This window comes from Ceratotherium simum, chromosome 19 (assembly GCF_057802395.1).
Source record: "Ceratotherium simum simum isolate JZ-2026a chromosome 19, ASM5780239v1, whole genome shotgun sequence".
Lineage (NCBI taxonomy): Eukaryota > Metazoa > Chordata > Mammalia > Perissodactyla > Rhinocerotidae > Ceratotherium > Ceratotherium simum.
In genome coordinates this window covers 14,413,348-14,434,797 of record NC_141918.1, presented here as the reverse complement: position 1 = coordinate 14,434,797, position 21,450 = coordinate 14,413,348, and the positions used below count along the sequence as shown (strand labels likewise).

Sequence of the window (21,450 nt, the reverse complement as noted above, 5' to 3'; positions counted from 1 at the left end):
TCTGGGGTGAGGCTTGAGAATTTGCATTTCTAAAAAGTTCCCAGGTCATGCTGCTGGTCCACGGACCACACTTTGAGAACTACTATTTTAGACCAGCGCTGTCCAGTAGAACTTTCTATGATGATAAAAATGTTCTGGGCCGGCCCCGTGGCTTAGTGGTTAAGTGCGTGCGCTCCGCTGCTGGCGGCCCGGGTTCGGATCCCGGGCGCGCACCGACGCACCGCTTCTCCGGCCATGCTGAGGCCGCGTCCCACATACAGCAACTAGAAGGATGTGCAGCTATGACATACAACTATCTACTGGGGCTTTGGGGGAAAAATAAATAAATAAAATTATAAAAAAAAAAAAAAAAAAAAAAAAAAAAAATAAAAATAAAAATGTTCTATATCTGAGCTGTCCAATATGGTAACTACTAGCCACATGTGTCTATTGAGTACGTAAAATATGCATAGTGTGACTGAGTGTATTAGTTTCCTACTGCTGCTCTAACAAATTACCACAAACTTAGTGGCTTAAACAACACAAATTTATCTTACAGTCTCATTTACCATGAAAAGTTCACAGAGAGGATTTCACAGAACTGTGGTTACCACAATTTCAACAACACCGAACTAGTTCTAAATGCTACTGGGCACTTATAAAAATGTATCTGAATATTTTCCTAAGGCGATGAACTCCTGGACATCAATATCTTATTTTCTGGGCCGGCCCTGTGGCTTGGTGGTTAAGTGCGCGCGCTGCAATGCTGGTGGCCCGGGTTCGGATCCCGGGTGCGCATTAAGGCACCACTTCTCCGTTCATCCTGAGGCCGAGTCCCACATACAGCAACTAGAAGGATGTGCAGCTATGACGTACAACTATCTACTGGGGCTTTGGGGGGAAAAAATAAAATAAATAAAATCTTTAAAAAATATATATATATATCTTATTTTCTACAACTGAAAAGCAAAATTTATCTCTTTGGGTTAAACACTTGATGGGCAAACACAAGGAGGTAGAGGATAAAGAGCAAGTAGTGCCACAACAAGGGTACCAGATCAGAATGACAGACTCCTCTGCTGCCCCCTCAGAGTGCTTGAAAATGAGGAACTGTTTGTACTAAAACACAAACCAAGAGTCAGTAATAAGCTGCTAAAGTTAATAAAGTAAATGCATTCCTGTAAGTTCAAGCTCACCAAGTCTAAAACCAAAAAAGATCATCTTTCCATCAACATCTGTCCCCTCCTGACATCTCTACTTCCTTGAGTAGCACTAGCATCCCCTCACAGCCTACTAACGCTACTTTGCAACGTTTCTCCCATTTATCTTTGTTCTTGCCATCTGAATTTGTTTCAGGCTCCCACTATAGCTATCTAATTATCTCCTCTCTCCAAATACATGCTACACACAACTGCTGGGTTAGTTCTTCTAAAGCAATCCTGCTCATATCACTTCCTGCTTTCCATTACTTTCCAATGTCTACTGAATAAGTCCAAACTCTTTACCTTGATATACATTGGCACCTACCTTTCTAGCCCCATCACTCACTATCCCAAGGTTTCCAAAACCCTAAGGTTCAGTGAAACTGAGTTCCTGTTTGCAAACACAGTTCTTGACACCATCTCCCCACATCTATCTATGAGCTCACAAGCAACTCTGGGTGTGAATACCCATGGATTAGAATGTGAGAAATGAGGTTTTAGAAAAGTCAGGTGATATATTACACAATTAACATACTTAGATTTCATCCAGCAGGGAATGGGGAAACCACTGAAGGTTTTTAAAGCAGAGGAATATCATGATCAAATGTGCATTTCAGAAATTTAACTCAAGCAAGAAGAGTACAGAAAACATTAGTGGCAAGGGAGATAGAAAAGACTACTAAAACAGTGCAGGAGAGGATGAGGGGTGTGACTAAGTTACCAGTAGTGGAATAAAGACAAGAAGCAGATCTCAGAGATTTCTGTGGCAGAATCAAAAAGATTTAATGGAAAGTATATTCAAATGTCCACTCCTGACCACTTCAAAATCACAGCCTGAGCTGTCTTTCAAAATTGCAAATCTGATCATGATCCCTCCTCTGCTTAAAAGCCTTCAGTGTTTCCTGCTGATTTTAGGTTAAAAAACAAATTTCGTCACAATTCTGCTTACAAAGCCCTGAGTGACCTGGCCTCCACTAACCCCCTGGTGTTAGTCTGCATCATTCTCCCCCATTCCTTAGTAGTCTTTGCTCTGATCATATTGCCCGTCTTTCAGCTCCTTGAACATGCTGTTTGTTCCCACTCACGACAGGGCCTCTGCAGGGAGTGCTCTTTCCTCAATGCTCTACCTTCACTTAACTCATCTTTGGTACTTTGGCTTAGGTAATGTTTGAGCCTTCCCTGGCTACTCTCCATCTCCACTAGGTCAGACCCTCTGTTATATATTCTTATACCTCCGTGTCCTTTCTCTACATGGCCTCTCTTCAGTTTCTGATTACATTTTTGTGGGATTCCTGGAGAAACATCCATCTCACCCACTGGACTGTAAGCTTCATGAAGACCAGGACTGTCTCTGTTCTGTTCACCATTGTATCCCCAGCTCTTAGCACAGGGCCTGGCAGGTTGGTAGGTAATAAAAAAAATATTTGTTGAATTAATGAAATTCCCAACTTATTAAAGACAACTCTGAAGTTCCTAGCTTTGATAATAAGGTAGTCATGCTTTCAACTGAAATGGAGAACCAAAGATGTGCTGAATTATCTGTAGGACATCCAGGTGAACATATCTAATAGATTCCTGGAAACTAGAGTATGTAGCACCAAAGACAAGAAAATTGGCATAGTTGAGATTACTCTCTTGAAATCACAAAGGGCAGTGATTCTCCTGGAAAGGAAGGGAGAAGGGAGGGGAGGAAGGATTATGTATCAGAATCTCTTGGAAAGAGGGACTTTTTCACACTTGCTCTCACCTTCTCCCAATTAAGGATCTCAATATATAATGAGAGTTGCTACTGATAGGAGTGTTGCACCCATGAAGAGTGTAGAGACAAAATTTTAAACGTTGAGAACCACGACGAGGAAAGAACAGAGTTGCAAGCTCACTCATAATCTTTCGAGGAACGATTCCAACAGATTCAGATGTGAAGGAAAGCAGATGAGAAGGATCACCTAGCCTTTTGTGGTAGGACAAAGTCTTAAAAAGACCGTCTAAAGGAAGTTTTCTTTAAAAAAAAAATTGAGGGAATGAAATAAGCATTTACAGAGAAAAACAGGAAAAAGCCAGAGTTTTTAGCAGGAGAGTATATTTTCAGGCTCATAGGAAAGGTTAAATCTAACACTGCAAGAAGATTCCTGAAGATGTAAGGGGAAAATAATAAGAAACACTACATATACTGAACACTGTGTCCTAGGTACTGACCTAAATGTTCAAAATAGATTATTAACTTATTTTAAATCCTCCCAAAAGTCCTAGGACATGCATACTATTCTTTTTCCCGTTTTACAGATGAGGAAACAGATAAAAACGATTAAGAAACTTGCCCCAAGGTCAAATAGCTGGTAAGTCGCAGATCTTAAATTAGATCCCAGCTCTGTCTCCAAAGCCACATGACAAAATCAAGAATTTCATTAGAGAAAAGAGTATAATTTTTTTTTCTGGAAAGAGGGCCATCTCTTGTTGTAAAATGGCAAGAAACGCTAAAAGATAACTGGGGTGCGGGTGGGGAGAGTCTTGCCCCGAGGATCTCTGTCCCCCTCCAATCAAGGAGGCACTGAGTGAGATGGGGAAGGGGTCTTGAGGAGAGGCGAAAAGTTTGGAGCTGGAGCTATGGAGAATGGGAAAGACCAAGGAAGAATCAGTCAACGCCAACTTGATCCCTGAAGCACAAATCCTGAGATTCTGCGAATTCTACACGAACATCCGAGTTAGGGCCTACTGTGTGTCAGGCATGGTTCCAGGCGCTGGGGAGATCAAGATAACTTCTCTGGGCACAACAGTCTCCGAAACAACCAACATCAATGACCACCGGAAACAACCAACCTCAATGACCACCTGACACTTAGGAAAAACCCATTCCTCCAGAGAATCCCATCCGAAAGCCTTTAAGACTACGTTCCAAGACGAGACTGGTTTTTTGGGGGGAGGGGCGAGAGGAACGATCGAAAGGGCACTTCCTACGTGCGCTCGCTCCCAGCCCCCGCCTGGACCCTACCCAAGGACCACAGAGGAACGCCAGTGCGAGCCCAGGAGCTGCACCCGCGGGCAGCGGGAACGCAGATACCTGCGGGCCCCGGACATCAGGCGCGCCCCCCCACCCCCGCCACCGACTCCGCCGCTCCCTTCGACTCCTTGACTCCCCAGACGCCGCTGGCCTCCGCTCGGGGCACTACCATGCCACGGAGCCTCTTCCCTAGCAGCCCCGAGCGGACCGGACCTCTACATCAACTTACCCGCCCCGCCTGGCCCAAGACAGCCCGGGCTCCTTTCTCGACACCCAGATCTCCCTGGCATCTCCACCAATGCCAGGGCGCAATCAGGACGCGGAGGCGGGATTGAGCGCCCGTGGCCAATCAGATCAGACGCAAGGTACGTCCCGGCGCACATAACTAGTTCCCGCCTTTGGGAGGGGGAAAAAAACACGGTTGGCGCCAAACTCCCGCAGTCTTCTTAGGGGTTTAAGGGAAAGGGGCGGGGCCTGAGCTGGCGGGGAGGGAGACGGGGCGGGGCTTTACTACGGAAGGGGCGGGACCTTGGCGGAGGTAGGGGAGGGGTCTGGGAGAAGCTCTCTAATGAAAGAGAAAGCCAGCTCCGAGAAGATCCTGTCATTTATAGTCTTTATTCTATAAATTCTGTTGAGTATCAACCGCGTGCTAGACATAGTGCGGGGCAATGGCTCGATAACAATGAGTAAGCACTGTTCCTTGCCCTGAGACACTTTCCTGGATGCTAGGAAAACAACTTAGCCAAAGGTGTTGGGATCTTTGAGGAGGAGCTACCAGTCCAGTGAAGAGAGAGAGAGAGCTTTTTAGAGGGTAGGATATCTGAATTGTCTTATAGAACCTGCTGGAACCAGAAGTGCCAGTAGCGTCTAGTCTCGGGAGATGGAGCCTGCACCACTGAATGGTGGGGAAGTAAAGCATTAAGTCGACTTCCTCTGCTACCTCGTCTGGGGATCTTGATTTTGATCTTGATTCCTAGCCATTTCCTCCATTTTAACAACTGGCAACTGTCATATTAACTTAATATTTTTAAATGTTTCGAAAAACCTCCTATTTGGAAGAATATGGTTCTGGGTGAACGCTGGCTTCCTAGATTCTCCCCCAACCAGCTTCGCTTCTGAGAACTTAGGCAGACAGGTAGGCATTCCAGGTAGTGGAGACTGGGAAAGAGTAGAAGGTGCACAACCACAAGGTATTCATTGTTGCTGGAGCATGAAGTGCGAGGTGAGGCTGGAGAGGGAGGCAGGGGTCAGACCTTGAAAGGCCATATATATGTCAAAGAGCTTGGAATTTACCTTTAAATGATGAGGTGTGGGGATCACTGAAGCATTTTATCTTGGGGTGGTCATGATCTTATTTGCATTATTAAGATCCATTGGTCTTGAGAAGGAGGATTTGAGATGCTCTTACAGTGATCCAGGTTATAGAAAATGAGGATCAGAAGGAGATGGTAGGTAAGGGAGGGGATAGATTTTAGAATATTTAGGAGATAAAATTGACGAAACTTAGAAATTGATTGAATATTGGTTTTCAGCATGGGTGCATAATGATGGCATTCATCATAAAATATTGATTGAGAACACAGCAGGTATACTTCAAAAATAATTAAAAGTTTCCCCCAAAATTACCATCCAGAAAAGAGTGACATTATTGTTGAAGTCCTTACATAGCCTCTCATTTTACTGGTACTCTCTTAAATACTTTACATTGGATAGAAATTAGTGATTGGTTTAAAAATATTCACTTGCGGGCCGGCCCTGTGGCTTGGTGGTTAAGTGCGCGCGCTGCGATGCTGGTGGCCCGGGTTCGGATCCCGGGTGCGCATCGAGGCACCACTTCTCCGTTCATCCTGAGGCCGAGTCCCGCATACAGCAACTAGAAGGATGTGCAGCTATGACATACAACTATCCACTGGGGCTTTGGGGGGAAAAAATAAAATAAATAAAAATATTCACTTGGAAAGATCTCAATGAATGCCGATTTGGGATACTAATAGAAGTCACCTGAAGGAATCAGTATTTTTTTTAAAGGAAACAAAGAAATGTAACACAGGTACATGTTTCATGGAGCTTGAACTTCCAACTGCAAATGTTGCCAAAAAAAAAAAGCAATTCCTGAAGAAGATGTCTATGTACTTATATGGAGTAATCTATGAGGTATAGTGTTAAGGAAAAAAAAAATACAGTGCAGTGTACATGGTATGCCAGCTTTTGTGTAAGAAAGAATGGGGAGGGGCTGGCCTCCTGGCTTAGCGGTTAAGTGCGCACGCTCCACTGCTGGTGACCTGGGTTCAGATCCTGGGCGCGCACCGACGCACCACTTCTCTGGCCATGCTTGGGCCGCGTCCCACATACAGCAACTAAAAGGATGTGCAGCTATGACATACAACTATCTACTGGGGCTTTGGGGAGAAATAAATAAATAAATAAAAATTATAAAAAAAAAAGAAAGAATGGGGAAAAGAAGATACATATAGTGCTTGTTTTTGCATAAGAAACAATTGAAGGGTAAATTAGAACCTAATGAAAAGAGTAACTTATAGGAGAAGACTAGCTCAGAGCGTAGAGAGGGAAGGGAGACTTCTTTGAGTATGCCTTTTTTTTAAAGCTCCATTTCAGTATTTTTATATGCAAATATGCATGCCTTTTCTTCCTTTTTTAACAAGAGCTTTATTGAGATATAATTCACATGCCATATATTTCACCTTTTTGAAGTGAGTTTGCCTTTTTATAAACTTTTACTTTTGAACTATGTGTTTCATATATTCAAAGATTGAATTAAATTGGAAAGAAGAAATGCTAAAATTGAGAATAAATTGAAATAAATGAAATTGTGTAAACACAAGAAATATAACCACTCAGACAAAAAATTATTTCAAGTGACATTTGAACATAGTGCTCTGACTGTACATTATTAGTGGGTTATATTCTAAGGACAAAAAAAACTGTAAAGAAGTCTTATACTTCATGCAGTAGTTTTATTGTTAGTATTAATATTGTAATTTGAAACAGTCTCCATATCCATAGGTTCCACATCTGTGGATTCAACCAACTACAGATTGAAAAGCCTACAATGATTGTGTCTGTACTGAACATGTACAGACTTTTTTCTTGTCATTATACCCCAAACAATACAGTATAACAACTATTTATGTGGCATTTACATTGCATTAGGTATTATAAGTAATTTGGAGATGCTTTAAAGTATGCGGGAGAGGGGCCGGCCCTGTGGCTTGGTGGTTAAGTGCACGCGCTGCGATGCTGGTGGCCCGGGTTCGGATCCCGGGTGCGCATCAAGGCACCACTTCTCCGTTCATCCTGAGGCCGAGTCCCACATACAGCAACTAGAAGGATGTGCAGCTACGACACACAACTATCCACTGGGGCTTTGGGGGGAAAAATAAAATAAATAAAATCTTTAAAAAAAAAAAAAAAAGTATGCGGGAGAATGTGGGTAGGTTATATGCAAATACTATGCCATTTTAATTAAGGGACTTGAGCATCTATGGATTTTGGTATGGAGGGGCTCTGTAACCTATCCCCTGTGGATACTGAAGGATGACTGTATATTGTAGGATAAAGAAATATGTAACATGTTAATATTTTTAGGAACCAAGATGTTTAGTGAAAGAGAAAAGAGATCCAAACATAAAATTGAAAAAGTTAGGGGAAAAATTCTACACTATTATATGTGAATTGGAAATGTCAACATGAACTCATGATTTTTAAAAATATATATTTCTTATTTCTGTTCCTTAAAGGGTCTGGAAGCAATAATACCCCAGTAGCAATGTATCATTAACACACCTAAGACCCAAATCATGATTTCCACTAAAAGGGAGATCTTCTACTGGGACTCCCCATTGTCCGAACAGGTCAGAGCCCTAAGGGCAGGAAGCAGAATGAATAAGGAGTAGGGGGCGTGAGTACTGTGACTGTGGGCACTAGTGGCTAGGGGTAACGTTTCCAGTGATAGCATTATATGTAATTTTTAAAAATTATCTTGCTCAAATAATTTAGGTGAAAGTGGAACTCATCTGGAAAATTCTGTTAGAAATCTCAAAAAGTGGATCTAGTTGTGGTAGATAAAGATGCAAATTCTTTGCTACCCCTCCATTGACAAGTAGAGTCTAATTTCCAGCCCCTTGAATCTGGGCTGGCTTCAGTGACCTGCTTGACAATAGAATGCAAGGAGACTGATGTTCTGGGACTTCTAGCTTATACTTCCAGCTGAGCCCAGCCTTCCAGCCATTCCTGCCAGGATACCAGACATGTGAGTGAAGCCATGTTGGACCCTCCAGACCAGCCCATCTACTAGCTCAATAACACTGAATGCCCTCCATCAACACGTCATGGAGCAGAAGAATTTCCAGCTGAGCCCTGCCCAAATTCCTACCCGCCAAGTTCTGAAATATTATAAAATGGTTGGTGTTTTAAGTCATTATGTTTTAAGGTAATTTGTGACAAAGTGTTAGATAATTGGAACAGTAATGGTAATGACAAAACAAAATAATGTAGAGTTATATTAAAATTATTACATGAAATGTGAGAATGGAAAGCCAGAGAAGGACTTTGATGTTTGATGAACTTAATAATCATTCCCATTTACAGAGTATAGTTAATTAAATTCCCTTTAATATTTTGAAACTCCATTTATACATGTAATATATTTGATCTGTTTTTTAAACACTTCAAATACTGGTAGGACAAACACAAAAACTCTGACAAGTAAAACATTCCTAAGTACCTAAACATGTAATGAATCTTAAGTTCTCCTATTCTAATTTTAATAACATTAGTCAACTTCTCTTAACTTTTCAACGTAAAATCTAAAGTCTTTGAACAAAAACCAGTGAACTTATCTGCATTTCAAAGTAATATATCTACCTAGAAAAGGAAAAAACAAAAGAGCTAATCCAAGAAACTTTGGAACACAGTATTTTGACTAGATATATCCTGTCTACAACAAAAACAAAAAAGAATTTTAAAAATCTGCAAACAAATTTTAATCTTCATTTAGTAAGTTTATTGTTTATAGAGGTATAAATGTAGCTATTCCAAAATTATATTATGTGGATTATAAATGTGAGAAATGAAGAAATGTACTGATTACTGTGGGAGCCTAAATTCTCACTACAGGAAAAGGATGATACAAATATGGAATGGAGAAAGGCAGAGAAGAATCCTGTGGTTTTGGATTGTATTAGAAGTATCAGTATGAACTTATGATTTGAATACTTAAGTCTGTATACACACGTATATATTATATACATTCATATTTCCTAGCTCTGTTCTCTGAAAGGACCTAAAAGCAGTGACACCCCAATAACAATGAGCATGTGTAGTGTCCAGATCTTGGTCTCTAAATACTATTCCTCACTAAAAGGAACTCTTTTGGGGCCGGCCAGGTGGCTCAAGCGGTTAAGTGCACATGCTCCACTTCCGCCGCCAGGGGTTCGGGCGTTTGGATCCTAGGTGGGCACCAACGCACTGCTTGTCATGCCATGCTGTGGTGGCGTCCCATATGAAGTAAAGGAAGATGGGCAAGGATGTTAGCCCAGGGCCAATCTTCCTCAGCAAAAAAGAGGAGGATTGGCATCTAATGTTAGCTCAAGGATGATCTTCCTCACCAAAAAAAAAAAAAAGGAACTCTAGAGATATGGGTGATCCAGGAGTGAGGCAGGAGGGAAAAAAGATGATCCTGGAATACCTTGTTGTACCAGAAAGTAAGATAGTGTTCAAAATATGATGGAGATATGCCCAAGGAGAAGTGCTTATGGATGAGCCTGGAGAATGGAACCCTCTGAAATTATTTGCAAAAAATTATGACTTGGTATACCTTTCTGGGGAAAAGATTCCTAGCTTTCAATGGGTTCTCAAAGGGGTTGATAACCCAAAACAACTGTGAAGACCACTAATCTATAGGCTAGACCAGGGCAAACGTAGGATATGTGTATTGCTTCGCAACCTTGGGAGTTCCCTAGGTGATACCCAAAACTGACCCCTGTACGTGGAGGGCAAGGAGGGATCAAAGAAAGAGACAGACCCCTGCAGATTAGTAGGTGGCAGGTTTAATAAGCAAGGGAACTTACATACGAGGCTTGTCTTAGGAGGCATAAAGATGAGTAGATCTCCACACTCGCCCACCAGAAACTTAAAAGTCCATATAGAGATCTTACCTCAGTTTAGTCACGTATTCCGTTCAGATGGTCTCAACAGCACATTACTCTCTCAAGGCTAAACATGGGAACAGGGGGCAGAACATACATTCCAAGGACAGGGGAGGCGGTATGGAGTCTCTGCCCAGGTCCAGCTGGAGGATCAACCAGAGGTCACATCCTCTGGATGACCTCCTCCAACAACATGTGCCACTATACTCCCTTGTCCTATTCTGGGATTTGACATAAAGGAGGGCCTAATAACTGCCTAATAGAATTATTCTTATTAGATGGTGACCAACTGATCCAATGAGATCCTCTTTCTGTAAGGGAGTTTTAAATACGAAATACACTGAAAAAAGGTAGTTGATACTGAAAGGAGAGGGAGTGGCAGAAGAGTGAAACAGCAATAGAGAGGAACTGAGTTATAAATGTGATAGTTACTAGAATAATGAGCAATAGACTCAGATGCTTTTAAGGCAATGACAAGACTGCTGTCAGTCATGAGTGTTCCTGCTGAGGCATGAGTGACAGGGAGCCACTGCTACTGCCTGCCTCAGCGACCCACTGCCAGAGCTACCTGGGCCCCCTTTCCATCCCCATGCATCTTTCACTGCACCTCAGCACTTCTCCCTTCCTTGCAACCTGAAAGAGCCAAACTCTTGGATCTTAGAAGGGTGGCACTGTCAAATGTTGATTCTCTTATTTTTTTCAGTGTCTTATTTGTTCGATATTCTTCACTTTAACAAATATTTGTTGAAGACACTTTGGCCAGGCAACATGCTAGGTGCTATGGTTGTTTAAAAAGAAAGAAAAGGAATTGAAAAAGCAAAGCAGATTCCTGCATTTCACAGGTTCACTGTTTCACAGGTGAAGACATACATGAATATGAGGAGCTGTCACACAAAGACTCAGACATGCATTTTTTTTCCTATAGGCTCCTAGCACAGTGACCTTAGTTGGACTCTTTGCAGCATCTGTTTATTTGAAGACTGTGCCCACAGCTTTGGAAAAATATACACCATGGGAAGAAGTCATTGTTCTTGGAGAGTGGCGTTTATTAATTCATTCAGAAAGCATTTATTGAGTGCTCTCTGTGTGCTAAGGATACAAGGAGGAAAGCCCAACCCCAGAGAAAGAGGATGACTGACAGTTCTAAATGGGAAGATATGGAACACTGGGCACCCAAGGGAAGAAGTGGTCAAACTATGCTTCTACTTGGGATAGAAGAGAGAATTTTCAGGCTAAGTGTTGAAAAGTAGATTATGTTGATGGTAGTGGAAATGGAAGGAGTGATGTCTATTCCCAGCACAGAGTACAGTATGAACAAATGCACAGAAGCAGGAAACAGCACGGTTTGTTAGGAGAATAATGTTCAGCATGGTTGTACATTGATATTCATTAATTTACAAATATTTATTGAGTGTACTGTGTGAGTCAGTTTCCTTGTGAGGAGTCTGTGATAACAGTACTTACCTCCTAGGGTATTGTGAGGATTAAATGGGTTGACACACATAAAACACTTAGAAAGGTGCCTGGCATGGAGTAAGCACTGTATAAATGTTAGCTATTATTATCTGCCAGTCACTGTGCTAAGCAATGGAAATACAAAGATGAATCAGACATAGTCTCTGACTCTGAGAACTTTGACTTTAGTTAAGGGGGAAAGACAAAGGAAGCAATTTCATTAAGCGCTAGAAGGGGTGCCTAAGCCAACTGCTGAGGAAGGCTTCTCAGATACAGTAACCTTTAAGCCAAGAGCTGAAGGTGGAGGACTTAGCTAAGGAAGAAGTGGGGGTGGGAGGAATGGGAATGCATTCCGGACAAGAGAATAGTATAATCAGAGGCTTTGAGGCAAGACAAAGCCAATGAAAGTGGTTCTGTAGGGCCATGTAGAAAGCATAGTGCAGGTGAGGGAGTATCAAAGGATGAGACTCTAGAGCAGGGAATCAGCAAACTACAGCCCATGAACCAAATCCTGCTCGCTGTCTGTTTCTGTACAGTCTGGCCAAAGAGCTAAGAATGGCTTTTACATTTTTAATGGTTGGGAAAAACAATCAAAAGAAGGATAATATTTTGTGACGGGTAAAAATTATATGAAATTCAAATTTCAGTTTCTATAAATAAAGCTTTATTGGAACACAGCCAAACTCATTTGTTTTTTGTGTGTGTGGTTTTTTTTTGGTGAGAAAGATTAGCCCTGAGCTAACATCTGTTGCCAATCCTCCTCTTTTTGCTGAGGAAGATAGGCCCTGGGCTAACATCCACGCCCATCTTCCTCTGTTTTATATGTGGGACGCCTGCCACAGCATGGCTTGTTAAGCAGTGCGTAGGTCCGTGCCCAGGATCCGAACTTGCAAACCCCGGGCCGCAGAAGCGGAGTGTGCGAACTTAACCACTACACCACCCGGCCGGCCTGAAACTCATCTGTTTATGTATTATCTGTGGCTACCTCGCACTACAGTAGCAGAGTTGAGTGGTTATAACAGAGACCATGTAGCCTGCAATGCCTGAAATGTTTACTACCTGGCACTTTATCAAAAAAGTTTGCTGACCCCTACTCCAGAGAAAGCAGAGGCTTGTGTAAACCACAGTTAAGAGTTTGGATCTGTCCTGAAAAGCAAAGGGGAGCCAGTGAAGGATTTTTAAACAGAGAAGTAGAAGAACCAGATTTGTGTTATAGAAATTTAGGGGGAAGCAAAATACCCCATGAGCCTCGAGGGCTTGTATATATATTGAAGAATAATCATTGTTTGGCCTAACCTGGTAGACAAAAGAGGGCTCTAGGCAGAGGAATTTGATCTTGCCCAAGTTACACAAAAGGTATAATTTTAAAGCTTCTTTGCTTTCTCTATGTAGTTTTATAAAAGAGCTGTCACATGGCTGTTTTATTTGAAGAGAACTGTGAAACATGACGTAGAAACTACAGGTAAGGAAATGGAAAGTATGCTACACAATAATGTAAAGACTAACTTGTTAAACTACAATAACTAAGACATTCTTGAAGAAGAACAAAGTTGGAGGACTTACACTAGATGGTTAATTTTATGTGTCACTTTGGCTAGGTCGAGAGGTTCCTAAATATTTGGTTACACATTATTTCTGGGTGTGTCTATTACGATGTTTCTGCATGAGATTCGCATTTGAATCAGTAGATTGAATAAAGCAGATTGCCCTCCCCAGTATGGGTGAGTCTCATCCAGTTAATTGAGGGTTTAAATAGAACAAACAGGTGGAGGAAGGGAGAATTCACTCTCTGCCTGACTGTAAAGCTGGGACGTGGATTTTCTCCTGCTCTGGTACTGGGACTTACACCATTAGTGCTCCTGGTTCTCAGGCCTTTGGAATCGAACTAGAATTATACCACTAGATTTCTAGGGTCTCCAGCTTGCAGATGGCAGATTATGAGATTTCCTCAACTCCATAATCACACAAGTCAATTCTATATATATTTTATATATATATGTATATAAATACGTCTGTGTGCATGTAATGTATGTATTATATATAATACGATATTACAGGATTTGTTTGTTTATGCATACATATCTCCTATTGGTTCTGTTTCTCTGGAAAACACTGACTAATACAACCAGATTTCAAGACTAACTATAAAGCTGCGGTAATTATGACAATGTGGTATTGGTACCAGGACAGGGAAATAGCCCAATGGAGTAGAATGTAAAGTCTAGGAACAGAACCATATATATAGGATTACTTGATTTATGACAAAGGTGCCACAGCAATTCAGTGGATAAAGGATTGTCTTTTCAATAAATGGTAAAGAGCAACTGGATATCTACAAGAAAAAAAACTGTACTTCATATCATGCATTAAAATTAACTTAAGATAGATTGTAGACCTCAATGAAAAATGTAAAACAGTAAAGCTTCTAGCAGAAAACATAGGATTATAATTTAATGACTTTGGAGTAGCCAAAGATTTTTTTTTTTAACAGGACAAAAAAGCACTAACCACAAAAGAAAACATTAATGAAGTGGACTTTATTAAAATTAAGAACTTCGGTTTGTCAACAAATACCATTAAGAGAGCAAAACAGAAAGCTACAGTAGAGAAGGAAAAACTCCCCCTCTACCTCCTAGGTCCAATAGCTGGGTCCATGAAATAACTGACAACAGGCAGATTAACAGGAGAAGATGCATACAAATTTATTAATTTTTAATATTATATGCACAGGGGCATCACAGGGGAAAAAAATGAAGACCCAAAAAAGCAGTGAGATTTGAGAGCTTGTATACCATTTTAATAGAGGAAGGAGGGTAATGTAGGCTTCTTAGGAGAGAGTAAATGATTTTAGGAAAGATGAATGGGCCCTTAGAAGAACAGATGGGAGGTAGGAAAGTTTGTAACAGTTTGTCTGGGTGTAGTATTGACTTCTAGTCTCCTCTCCTGTGTTGAAAGTCAGTCTTCCCTGGTTGACAAAACTTCCAGGGAGGGGATTTTTGACAACTGAGTTCCCTTTGGAGGATGTCTTTAAGCAGATAAGGAGAGTTCAGAGGAGCCTCTCCCTGCATTTGCTGTTTTTCAAATGCCTACAGCTCAAAATAATCAATATACCAAAACGGTGTATTTTGGGGTGGCACGTCCTAAACTCCTTCACTACCAACCAGGGGATGATATTTATAATACATATATCTGACAAAAGGTTATATCCAGACTACCAAAAAAAAAAAACCAAAAAAGCAAAAACAAAACAAGCCACACTCACATCCACAAATCAATAAGAAAAAGACAACCCAATTTGTGTGTGTGTGTGTATGTGAGAGGAAGATTCACCTTGAGCTAACATCTGTGCCAATCATCCTCTATTTTGTATGTGGGATGCCTCCACAGCATGGTTGATGGGTAGAGTAGGTCCTCCCCTGGGATCGAACCTGCAAACCTGGGCCCCCGGAGCGGAGTGTGCAGAACTTTAACCACTCAGCTATGGGCCGGCCCCAACCCAATTTTTTTTTGATGGGTAAAAACTTCACAAAAAGCATATCTGTATGACTATTAAGCATTTGAAAACATGCTAGCATCCTTGCTCATCAGGGAAATGCAAATTCAAACCACAACGAGATACCTGTACAAAGCCACCTGACTGGCTAAAATTAAAAGTCTGAGAATAACAAATATTATCAAAGATATGGAGTAACTGAAACTTTCACACTCTTCTAATGATAGTGTAAATTGTTACAACTATTTTGAAAAACTGTTTGACATTATCTACCAAAACATACGTTTAATAAGCCTACCCTAAGACCCAGCAATTCCACCTTGATTATATACCCAAGAGCAATGTGTGTTTTTGTACACCAAGAGGTACCATAATATTCAAAGAAGCTTTATTAATAACAGCCACGAACAGGAACAACCAAAAAGTTCGTCAATAAGAGAAAAGAAAAGTTAATTGTTATAAGCCAGACACAAGATAATACATACTGTGTGATTTCATTTACAGTATGTGAAGTTCAAGACCAGGCAAAACTAATCAATGGTCACACAGATAACGTTAAAAGATAAACTGAGGCATATTACAAATTTTAAGTTTATTTGAGCAAAAATCAATTTGAATTGGGCAGCATCCAACCTAGCAAATAAAAAGGAGATCTGAGGAGCTGTACAAATAAAGACTTTTATAGGCAGAAGGGAGCAGGAACAAGGAACTTATACTAGGCAAAACATTGAATTGGTTATTGCAAGGTTACTTTCCTTTAGGGGAAGGCAAGGGTCTGTCAGGCAGATTACACAACTAGTGCTGATCAGGCAATTCCTGGTTGATTGGTTTAAGATTCCATTTCTGGGAGAGCCGAAACTGTAATTAAGTTAGGGCTCAGTCTGATGACTTGGGGCTTAGCATAAGCAGCTCTGTTTGGGGCTTGTGGTCTTGTTTTTAACAATAATAAGGGAGGGTATTAGTTAAAGAAGTTGAACTTTGAGAAATACATGGCTGAGAAATACGTTTTGGGAAGTCTCCCTGATATTTTGGAAAGAGAACAGAGCATAGGTGAGGCCAACCTCTGTGGAAAGGGAATGGAGTTTTCCTGAAAGAGACAGAGATTCACCTGATGGAGGGGACTCTCTCAGAGCAGGGTAGAGAGGAGGGTGACTGAGAGATAGGGGAGCAGGGTTAGCAGCAGGGGTCTCCATGGAGGGCTTAGCATATTTTTCTTCTTCCCCGGATACTGGAAAAATAGCATTGTCAACTTAGGAAAAAAGGCAACTGCAAAACAAAAGAAGAGTGTTTACTTGGGGTCTTAGAATTACAATTCAGGGACCACAGGTTCTGGCAGCAGCCAGAAAAGTGTCCCCCTTAGGATTAAGAGTGAGGAGTTTTTATTAGCAAAAAGGAAGTCCAGAACGAATACCTCAGTTGTTTGTTAGGGAAGGTAAATTTATGTTACAGTTCATTGGCTTACTCAAGGACATCTTGTTGCTACCAGAAAAAGTATATTTTCTCACAGTCCTTCAGAAAGTCTTTTCTCAGCAAATAACTCCCTTTTTGGCAGGTCAGCAAGGTCAGCACAGTTTCATACTTGTATAACAAGATGGAGTCCAGGGTACAAAATGGAGTCACTGTTATCAAGTCGTTTCCCATCATGTAGCGTGTAATTCCTTTGAATTTTCTCTAAACTTTTTTGTGTGTGTGTGTGAGGAGATCAGCTGTGTGCTAACATCTGCCAATCCTCCTCTTTTTTTTCTTTTGCTGAGGAAGACTGGCCCTGGGCTAACATCCGTGCCCGTCTTCCTCCACTTTATATCGGAGGCCGCCACAGCATGGCTTGCCAAGCAGTGTGTCCGTGCACGCCTGGGATCCGAACCGGCAAACCCGGGGCCACCACAGCGGAGCACGCGCACTTAACTTAACCGCTTGCGCCACCGGGCCGGCCCTCTAAACTTTTGATAAAATCTATTATACCACTTTTGAGCCTGAGCTTACATCTCACTTTCTCCAGAAGCTTTTCCTGTCTTCTAGGTTGAGTCAGCAGCTAGGGACAGAGTAACTGTCCCTAACTCCCCATTACAGCCCTTTGTGACAATATCCCTAAGGTGTCTGTCTTCACCACAAGATTGAGAATCCTTTAAGGACAGGGTCCCTGTCCATCATCTTTACGTTCCCAGGACCTAGCAGTATATCTGGCAAAAAGTATTAAGTGCACATTTGTTGATTGAATAAAATGACATTGAGTATGAGAATCAGGAACAATTGGAACCAGAAAGTCTTGAGAGAGAAAAAGAATTTTGGGGGGCCTCTTATGGGCATTTACTATTCAATATGAATAACAGAAAGAGCCATAGTATGTATTAAATAAACTAACTGCAAATAAGAGGTAGTCAATGTTTATGGAAGAAACTGATAATTTAGTAAGGAATTCATTACTTGAAATAATGATGAGAGTGTCTTAGTTTCTTCTAATTCTCAATGTGCTTTGGTTCTTTTTACTGCTTGCTTTATGTATCAAATCACAGTTGTTGGGGGAAGTATAGCTAAAAACAAAATCTCCTCCCAACCCAGAAAATCTCTTACAAAGGTAGAAGAAAAAGAAAACGAAAACAATTTTATTATTGAATAAGCATTAAATCTTCTAGAATGTGACACACATCACAGACAATCCCCTAAAGAGATTGCAAAGTCTGAAACTTTTTTTATATAATACCTTTTATATAGTGTTAAAAGGTAAACCGAAGCATGTTAAAAATTTTGAGAGTTTATTTGAGCAAAAATCGATTGGAATTGAGAAAGGTCAAACCGGAAGTGGTTAGGAGTGCTCCGGTGACAGTAGCCAGGGGAAAGACTTATATAGAGAGAGAAAGGGCAGAAGCAAAGAAAGTAAATTATTTGATCAACTATAGCTTAAAGCTTCGTTGGCTGTTTGTGGTTGAGTATCCTCAGTATTTTGATTTCCTAAGCTTCAGGCATTTACAGGTTTAGATTTTGGTTTGCTTAGGAAGGCCACCAAGGCATTAGAACCACCCTCAGTCTAATGGCCTTCTTGTTTAATTAATTTAACAATAGCCAAGTGGATATAATCCATTACACGAGTAGGTTTTGCAATTTGGAGTCAGGTGACAAGTTACGCCCATCTCTTCCTCGGAAACTGGGCAATTGGGCGTTATATTCCTTGATGATGATTTCCTTCTAACGATATGGCTTCCAGGTCCTTGAGGAAAATTCCTGAGTTGTGAAACTGGCAAAAGTCTTATTTAAAAAAATTTACAGGGACCTGCCCCTTGGTGCAAGCGGTTAAGTGTGCGCACTCCGCTGTGGTGGCCCGGGGTTCGCTGGTTTGGATCCCGGGCCTGCACCGATGCACTGCTTGGCAAGCCATGCTGTGGTGGCGTCCCATATAAAGTGGAGGAAGACGGGCATGGATGTTAGCCCAGGGCCAGTCTTCCTCAGCGAGGAAAGGAGGAGGACTGCCAGATGTTAGCACAGGGCTGATCTCCTCACACACACACAAAAAATTTACAGTCATCCCTTGGTATCGGAGGGGAATTGATTCCAGGAACCCCATCAGATACCAAAATGTGAGGATGCTCATGTCCCTTATATAAAAGAGTATAATGAACACAGTGGGCCCTCCGTGTTTGTGGGTTTCACATCCGCGGATTTCAATCCGTGGTTGGTTGAATCCTAGGATATGAAACCCCAGGATGTGAAGGGCCAACAGTATATGTATTTGAAAAGGAGAGAGAAAGAAATTTCAAAAGAAAAGGGAGAGGTGAAGAGAGGAGAGAAGTTTCCTCCCTTATTTTTCAACAGGGAGAAGTAAGCCTGTTAAGTTGTATTTGCTCTTACACAGTTTATAAGTAGAGGGAGAAATCAGCTAGTGCATCAGTTTCTAAACAAATATATTTCATTTATAATTTGCACTAGGGATTTAATTAAGTAAATGGTTCCTGGTTTTCTCAGTCATTCAAATACCTGGAAAGATTGAATATTTATTAAATGTCTATTGTGGGTGAGACACGGTATGTTAGTGCTGTGGGGGATACAAAGATGCATAAGGCACTTGCTGTGTTCTAGCAGTTTTTATTGACCCTGAGAGACAGACAGAGAATCAGAACCTATAGAGAAAAACCAAAGCCTCGGAAGGTTAAGTCACTTAACTTAGGTCACACAGCCAGTTAATGGAAAAAGTGCAACCAATGGCTCAGGTCTTTAGATGCTGGTTCAGCACTCTCTCAACTTCACATCATACTTTTGATATCCTAATGAGGCACCAATAATTTTTTGACAGCAATAACTAGAAGTTAAAGAAGAATGCCTGGGAGAAATTAGAACTCTTGTCCCTGACATATCCTAAAGTCTGAATCCCACACTTTTTAGGTTTTTATTTGCATTTTCTGTATTCATTTAAAAAAAACTTTTATATTGTAAAACAAAAAATGTATAGGGGGCCGGCCCGGTGGCACAAGCAGTTAAGTGTGTGCACCCCGCTGCGGCAGCCCGGGGTTCGCTGGTTTGGATCCCAGGCGCGCACCGATGCACCGCTTCTTAAGCCATGCTGTGGCGGCGTCCCATAGAAAGTGGAGGAAGATGGGCACAGATGTTAGCCCAGGGCCAGTCTTCCTCAGCAAAAAGAGGAGGATTGGCATCAGATGTTAGCTCAGGGCCAATCTTCCACACAAAAAGTATAGATTAATGAATTATTGTTGGGTAAATATTATTGTAACTGCCACTCAAGTCATGAAATCAAACTTAGAAGCTTCTCTCTAAGCCCCATCCCAATTACAGCCCATCTCCTCCTCCCCAAAAGTAACCACTATCCAGACTTTCAGAGTAAAAACTTCCTTGCATTTTGTTATGGTTTTATTAACCAAGAGTGCATCCTTAGGCACTGTAATTTAGTCTTGTCCATGTCTTAAAAATTTAATAAGTTTCACATGTCTCAGTATTAGTTCAGGCTGCTCTAACAAAAATACCACACACTGGGTAGCTTAAACAACAAACATTTATTTCATACAGTTCTGGAGGCTGGGAAGTCTACGACCAAGGTGCCAGAAGATTCCATGTTTGGTGAGGGCCCTCCTCCTGGTTTGTAGACAGCTGCCTTCTTGCTGTATCCTCCCATGGCAGAGAGAGAGAGAGAGACAGAGAGAGGGAGGGAGGGAGGGAGGGAGGGAGAGAGAGAGAGAGTTCTTGTTCCTTCCTCTTCTTGTAAGGGCACTAATCCCATCATGGAGGCTCCACCGTCATGACTTCGTCCAAACCTAATTACCTCCCAAAGGCCCCACCTCCAAATATAAATTATGGAGGACACAAACATTCAGTCCATAGCAATCTCTTATAATCTAGAGTTTCCCCTCCCATAGCTTTCTTTTCTTTTAAATTTATCTCTTGAATAACTTGTGATTTTTTTTTCAATTATTTCATTGAGGTCATATTGGTTTACAACATTGTGCAATTTCAGGTGTACCTTATTATACATCAGTTTCTCTATAGACTGCATCATACTCACCACTAATAGTCTAATTTTTATCCATCATCATATATATGTGCCCCTTTACCCCTTTTGCCCACTCCCTAACCCCCTTCCCCTCTGGTAACCACTAATCTGTTCTCTTTATCCATGTATTTACTCATCTTCCACATATGAGTGAAATCATATGGTGTCTGTCTTTCTCTTTCTGGCTTATTTCGCTTAACACAATACCCTCAAAGTCCATCCATGTTGTTGCAAATGGCACGATTTTATCCTTTTTATGGCTGACTAATATTCCTGTGTGTGTGTGTGTGTGTGTGTGTGTGTACACCACATTTTCTTTATCCATTCGTCAGTTGATGGGCACCTGGGTTGCTTCCACATGTTGGCTATTGTGAATAATACTGCAATGAACATAGGGGTGCATAAATCTCTTTGAATTGTGGATTTCATGTTCTTTGGATAAATATCCAGCAGTGGGATAGCTGGATCATATGGTATTTCTATTTTTAATTTTTTGAGGAATCTCCATACTGTTTTCCATAGTGGCTGCACCAGTTTGCATTCCCATCAGCAGTGTATGAGGGTTCCCTTTTCTCCATGACCTCTCCAATATTTGTTATTTTTTGTCTTGGTAATTATAGCCATTCTGACAGGTGTAAGGTGACATCTCATTGTAGTTTTGA

General features: G+C 41.3%; 1 protein-coding gene across 1 annotated transcript in view; it reads right to left on the bottom strand.

Annotated features, from left to right (window-relative positions):
* Positions 1-4,473, bottom strand: part of CASP8AP2 (caspase 8 associated protein 2) — a 40,553-nt gene extending 36,080 nt beyond the window's left edge. The window contains exon 1 of the mRNA XM_004422126.3: positions 4,409-4,473. The gene's annotated coding sequence lies outside the window, so the exon portion shown is untranslated. The remainder of the gene's footprint in view (positions 1-4,408) is intronic.
* Positions 4,474-21,450: the final 16,977 nt, after the last annotated feature.